Source organism: Bidens hawaiensis, unplaced genomic scaffold (genome assembly GCF_021521415.1).
Source record: "Bidens hawaiensis isolate Kalapana, Puna unplaced genomic scaffold, B.hawaiensis_p1.1 tig00042141_1, whole genome shotgun sequence".
NCBI lineage: Eukaryota > Viridiplantae > Streptophyta > Magnoliopsida > Asterales > Asteraceae > Bidens > Bidens hawaiensis.
Window position 1 is genome coordinate 100,406 of NW_027497451.1, and position 7,372 is coordinate 107,777.

Consider the following 7,372-nt stretch of genomic DNA (forward strand, 5'->3'; position numbering starts at 1 on the left):
TAGAATCATAATTTATTCATCATAAATTGTCTCATCCCATAACAAAAAAAAAGGTGCTCATTTTTTATTACTATTATTCTTCAAGTAACCACACCTATATCTAATGTTATTTTTCCAGTTGTATAATATAATATAATAATCTTTTTATCTTCTTTATCGACGAATTAACTGAATACATTTAGGGGGTGTTTGGTACAGAGAAAAAGAATGGGAAGAAATGGAAATAGAAATGGGAGAGAAATGGAATTGGAGAGAAATAGAAATGGGTGGAGAATTGACAATCATTTCCTTTGTTTGGTACAATAGAGAAATGGGTGGAGAAACGGGAGCAGAGACGTGATTAGGGTTCCGCCTCGGCATCATCATGGTGGAGAAATGGTGGCTCAGAGACGCGTCGCAACACCGCGAACGGAGTAGAGCGTCATCATCATCGCCGCGCAACATCAACACCGCGATTTAGGGTTCCGCCTCGCAACACCGCCTCGCGATTTAGGGTTTCGTTTTGGCTCAGAGACGCGAACGGACGTGGCTGCGGCGTCGGCCGCCGTGCCGGACGTCGGCATCATCATCACCATCGCCGGTCGGAGCATCATCATCATCATACGCGAACGGAGTAGAGCAGAGACGCGATTTAGAAGCAGAGAGAATTCCATTTCTCTTCCAAATGGAGAGAATTGGATTTCTCTACTTTTTGCCTACACCCAATTCTCAGAGAAAACCAATTATCCGCCCAATTCTCCGCCTAATTCTCCCAAACAAGAGAAACCTAATTCTCCACCCTCAAATCTCTCTACCAAACACTCCCTTAAGGTTTTGTCTTTATTACCAATGAACCACTAACCCATAAGCAATCTTTTCGACTTTTCTTTATTTGGTGTAAAACTTAAATTGATTTAAGCATTTATAAATACAACTAATATGCATTAAATAAATAACATCAACAATTTAAACTACAACAATATGATATAAATAAATAAATTCATTAAATACTAGAACATAGTCAATGGCCAATAAAACACCATTTAATACATATATAAAAAGGACATAAATAGGATTTATAAAATTATCCCAAAGTCCACTAAACAAAACCAAAAAAAAAGAAAATTACAAATTTACCAACTACCCCAACTGAGCTCTGCAATTGCCAAAAACTCCATCACAGAAAGCTCAAAATTACTAAACACAATTTACCAAACTACCCTTAATTATCCTACGAAATTACGATAATACCCTTTATTAAACTAAATTGCACCCCAGTCAATCTCATACGACGGAAGTTTTTCCAGTGAGAAGTTTTCCGGCCAACCGCCGTCGTCTCCGCCGAACTCCAAAAACGTCAAATCTGACGACGGCGACGAGTTTCCGTATTCACTCTCAAACCCCTCCATTATTACATTTTCCGGCGACTCCGCCGGCGCCAGAGTTTTTGACCGCCGGCCACCGGACTTTTTGCCGCCATCGACCGGTTTCCCTTCCGCTAAATTTTGACAAATGGTTTGCAATTTGACGACGACGGAGGAGTGTAGCGGCTTGTAGTCCGTGAGCTCGGCCCCGCCGTTGTGGCGGAGGTGCGGGAAGTTGAGCCGAGCGTAGTCTCCGTGGAGTTTGTAAGCGGCTTTGTCGTAAGCCATCGCGGCTTCCTCGGCTGATTCGAAGGTGCCGAGCCAAAGCCGCCTACGACTTTTGGGTAAACGTATCTCGGAGACCCATTTACCCCAGTGCCTTTGCCTCACTCCCCTGTAAAGTTTTACAGGTTTGGGAGGTGACCCAGTTACCAAGGTGGGTGCTGCCTCGGTAACTGGGTCAAAAGGTATAAAGTTATTGAAATTATTATTTTGAGGCCATTGGGTGGGTAATTGTAATTCAATTGGGTTTTGGGTCGGGTACGGGTAGGTTGAGGGTTCGGGGGATTGGCTGAACCCGGATACAGATGATCCAGATTGGTCATACCCGAATTGGTTTTGGAAAGCGTAATTCGGGTACGAAACGGGTTCTTGGTGAACGGTGGATGTGTAATCAGGAAAAGACAAAGGAATAGAAAAGGACGAAGATGGGTATGGGTAAGGAAGAGGCGGATTCGAAAAGGTAAGGGTATTTTGATAATTTGACGACTCAATAGATGCACTTTTGTAAAAAGGTTCAAGTGCATCCATTAATTCATCACCAGCAGTAGGTTCCTGAAACCCACATTCATTCCAAAAATTCATACCTGCTGACGTCATTTTTTTCATAAAATTTTTTAAAAAATAAAAATAAAAAAAGATGAGTTTTTTTATAAAAAATTTTAAAAAAACCCTTTTAAATCAACCTTTGGGGAAACAAAAACAACCCTGAAAAGGTGATTTTAATAAAAAAATTAGAACCCAATTAAAAAAGATGGATCTCTATTCTGAAAAACACCAGACTCTCTTTTAAAAAAAATTAAAATAAGTTTGTTTTTTGTTCATAGTAATAATAATAATCTTGAAAATCATAAAAAACAAACCCAAAACATTTTTAAATATTTTTTTAATTGAAAGACCAGATGATTTACAGAAAGGGATACACAGAAGCTGGGAGTATAAGAGGGGGGTATTTAAAATATTAAAAATAAAAAAGTAAAAAAAATAAAATCAGAAGAAATATTTTTTAAAGAAAAAAAATAAAACTGTTGAAGTATGTGGTGTCGTGTGTGCAAAAGCTCTCAAGACCTCACCTTTGTGTTTGAGTCATTGGGGTTAGAGAAGTGGTGTACTTATAGGGGTGTAGATGGTTAAAAGTTAACCATGGTTAGGTTAATATGTTAGTTTGGGAAATAGGGGTGATGGCAGGTTACAGGTCATCTGGTGATGACGTGGCAGGTAAAAACGCGTCTAGTGGCTCAACAAGTGCCGGTAGAAATGGACACGTGTCGGTTAATGTGAGTGTAGGTGGGCCCTTGATTGTAAGCTATGGCATTGACTGCCAACTGTGTTCACATTGGCTTTACTAGAAGTAGAATTTGGGTTGTGCTATAAGATTCATAAATGACATAATGTGAAGATTATATTTGCTTTAAAGTGCTTTTATAAACGGTGATTCTACCGTCCAATTTAGCTAAAAAAACACATTAATACGTTTTGTGTAGGGCTATACTAAGCGTATAGGGCACTGTATACCCCCTCCCTAGTAGAGTTCTATACGGGCGTATAGGGGATGTCTCGGTGTCCCTAGCAGGACTTATAAAGTTATGAATAATAATGTAAACGATTCAAGTCGAGCTAAGTCAATACTTGTTTTGACTTAACAGAATTTGAGCTTGGTTTGTTTGAGTTATTTATCTATAATTGAGTTTGATTCGAGAGTTATTTTTTCAAGCTCAGACTCTAATAATTAATTACTTATACACATTTTTAGTTACTTTTATGTATTTTGAGAATTCTTAAACAAGCCAAAGTTAGGCGTGAGCTTTCAAAAATGAAGTTTTAAGTTGAGTCGATACAAGCTAATACTGGTTTTGACTTAAAAGAGCTTGAGCTCGATTCATTTGAGTTGTTTTTCTAAAACTTGAGCTCGGTTCGTGAGTTGTTTTTTCAAGCTCAGGTTCTAATCGTTTATTATTTATATATATTTTTAGTTATTTTTATATATTTTTAGACATTTTAAACGAGCCAAAGCTCGGCTTAAGCTTGGTTGTTCAATGCAAATTATTACATAGAAGTATAAAAGAGTTTAAATTTAATAAAACACAAGACTCGTTTAGACTTGGCGAGTCTAATTGATAGCCTCATACTCTCACACAAGGCTCGAGCTAAATGAGATTTATTTAAGGCTTAGGCTTGACTCGTTTGGAAATTTTATTGTGATCTCGATTAGCATGTGGACGATTTGGCTCGCTTGTATCTTAAGTTATAAGTGAAGATTATGTTTTAAAATTATTTTAGCATAGATTTAGCGCCAGGAAAACGTTTTTACATCAATTGACCAAATAAAAAAGTTAATATTTAAAAAAACAAAAAAACAACATTAAACATTTCTCCTTTAGGTATCTGTGTACTTTTTGTAACCATAAGCTTTAATGTACCAAAAAAGTATAAGAATGTGTTTTAGCTGGCTGTGACATCATATTTCGTCATATAAAAATAAATTGACTAGCTAAAAAGAATTACACATAATTTATTTGGTCAACTCAAATTATATGATTAGCTAAAAAAATTAACATATTATTCATTTGGTCAACTTAAATTATAGAATGAATTTTTATAACCATACTCAAATTATATAACGGGTAAAAACGCTTAAATCTTATAAAAACTTATAACATAAAAAAAGTCGACATAGATTAACACCACTCGCAACTATTGACATATGGCATACATAATCCATTTTAACTTTAATCAGATTCAAACTTTTTTCTTAACATGAATTCGTTTTGCTTTGAACTCATTTCAACCATTTATCTAGTCCGACTTATCCGTGTTGCACGCTTGTGAGTTACATAATGTTTAACATAAAACAAATTTTTGCCAAAAAAATATTAAGTTAAAGCATTTATTCATGATTATGAAATCAGTGCAAATTTGTACTTTTTCTCAAATTGCCTAAGAAAAGTATTATGTTATTTCAAATAATATAACAAATATGATTTTAGATTTTTGAATTATATGTTATATCATTTCATTATATACATTGTATTTGTGCCAATGAGGTGGTAGTGGAGTGGTAAGCAGAAGACTTGTTATTTCATGTGACTCATGTCCCTGGCATTAAGTTTCAGCGCCACCAAAATATGTGGTATTCACTAGTTGAATCTTTAAACTGAATGAGTTTTATCTCACTACACTGTCGTGTCTTTCGGGCAAGTGTTTACGGATGTTGGTCTTATGTGAGAGTTTTCCCTTGATTAAAAGGCGAGTGTATCTCGATGTGATGAATTAATCAGTAGATCATTTGAGGGATTCGCTGGTCATTTCAAAAATATATATTTTTTATATTAATATAATTATACATATCACAAAATTACCCAATTACAGTTGTGTAGAATCTTATTTAAGCAATCTATGACATTGCTAAAATGGATCAATATTTGTATATTGTCTTGGAAATTGTATTTTGGTACAAGGGGGCTGCTTACTATGAGACAGGCCACGTGGTTTTTGTGTATTCCTAAGATACCCCTGCAAAATATTCATATTCATTCTCATGTGGGCTCCACATAGCAGCAATTTTTATGGTCGTTCTTGAGGATTGAAATTGGCAAAAAGTAAGAAACCTCAATGTTTCTGTTGAGCAAAATAAAACTTTTTGGATTAAAATTGTATAATTAACCAAATTTTAAAGACGATTTTGAACTTTACTCTAAACTTTTTCATATAATATCTTAAAGAAAAAACATGTAACTGAGTAGGTTGTAACACAAGTACAAGGCATATGCTCAAAAAGAAAGGGAAAAAAAGGGAAATTTATTATTCTTTTGGTATGGTTTTGTTGGAATTGATATTGCTCTTGAACTATTAATTGGAACATTGACTGAATGTATACGTAAACTTTCTATTGCAGTGTGTGTATGTTGTAAACGAACGTTAGAACATGTTATAATGTTATTGATGGTGATTTCAGTAGATACCATATGTGAGTCTTCAATTGAGAGTAGTGCGGCAACTGATCGAAGATAGTTATTAGTTGTACAAGACTAAAACTTCAGCGGATGGGATAAGGAATGGCACGTTAGTTGGTCTTCGCTTCATCTTCTGTTGGAAGACAAATGACTAATAAGATCAATTGTTTGATGGATAATGCTCGTAATAATGAATATAACTAACCAATTCAACTCCAATTCTTATTTTTACATAATAAGAAATATCACGTTTTATGCGTATGTTCAGATGGTTGGTCCAATCAATCAGTCATAGTCATCTAAACCTTTTTAGTAATGTAAAACAAAAAAGCTCATGTAGGAAAGAAAGATACGTCTTTTAATATGCAAAAACAATAAAGGGAAAAAGTAACGGTTACTCACAATAAGCCTTGTTTGATGAAACCGGGTAGACATAAACCCTAAAAGAAATTAATCTCAAAGCATGTATCAAATTTCATTGACAATTTGTACATGCAAGAATATATATAAATTTCGATTCTTGATGTTTTCCAAGAATTTACAAGAGATCATAACCATATTATTTATTTTTTTAGGCCTAAAGCTATAGTTTTTCCATTTCAACTAAGAGCTGGCCTTGGGTCCAACCAGTGTGGTGTTATGTTCCTTGGAAAGTTACCTAGTACGTAATAAATTTGTGATTGTCTAACATGAGACGGTTAAATATTACAAGAACTAAACACTTTACATAACAACCTTAAAACCGTTAGATTACTTTGTGTTCATATAGTTCCAACTGTGTTAACCTAGATTTATTAGCGGATGTCATGTCACAATACCATATAATATATAAAGAACAAGACAATTTATGAAACACAATTAACATGCAAAATGTCTTATCAGTTATCGTCTTCAATCATTTTATTCATGTTTTGTTCCGTTTAATTTCATTTGTAACTTAGTAAGACAACTGATTTTAAATGATTTTAAATAATCATACATTGATTTAATTAATAATAGAAATATGGTGTGATTGTCACGGGAAGAGGCTTTTAGAAAAAAACAAAATTCTGAGTTCTAACTTCGTTTTATTTTATTTTGTCACCTGCTACTTAAATAGTTATATTTAATTTAAACTAACGGGATTAGACTCCATTAGTAAAAATTTCGTTGAAGGAAATAAGTTAAAAGTTAAGGCTTTTATTATACAATTTTAAAGTTTGACTTAGTGTCAACCAATGAGACCAAATTTAGTTTATTACAATCCATTATCTCAAATTCAAATTGAATAAAAGGATTTGTTAAATTTTTTTCTCTTATGATATATGAAAATATTAATGAATTAAGTTTGTGGGGGTCTTTTACTATAACTATTTAGTTTATTTACGTGAGAAATCACATGGTTTTTGTGGGCCCGTTAACTCTTCAATCAGGGCCGGCACTAGGGTAGTGCGAGCCGGACCCCCGTCCGAGGCACGCTTTGTTCGGGGGCACGGAGGAATCACAGGAGGGTCGATATGATATTATAGGTTGACCTTCAATCTATCGTTGGCATGCATAGTAACAGAACTAAGAGGAAAAGAAAAGAACATGCCGGAAAAATTTCCGGTGAGTGAAGCCGAGTTAAATGGTAAAGAAGAAATAATGGAAATGAATCAATGGTTTTCTTATACCTAATTAATGCATGTGTGCTATAGCCCTATTAATACAATATTTTAATAAGAATAAAAGAGCAGGAGGATTATAACTTACTTCAAAACAAAAATTTTATATTTTTTCCTTTATAAAAGTTAAAATAAAAATTTACATGACAAAATA

The 7,372-nt window shown here is 34.3% G+C and overlaps 1 pseudogene; it reads right to left on the reverse strand.

The window, feature by feature from the left end:
• Positions 1-1,093: 1,093 nt before the first annotated feature.
• Positions 1,094-2,658, reverse strand: LOC143593392 (ethylene-responsive transcription factor RAP2-4 pseudogene; annotated as a pseudogene).
• Between the last annotated feature and the right edge of the window lie 4,714 nt (positions 2,659-7,372).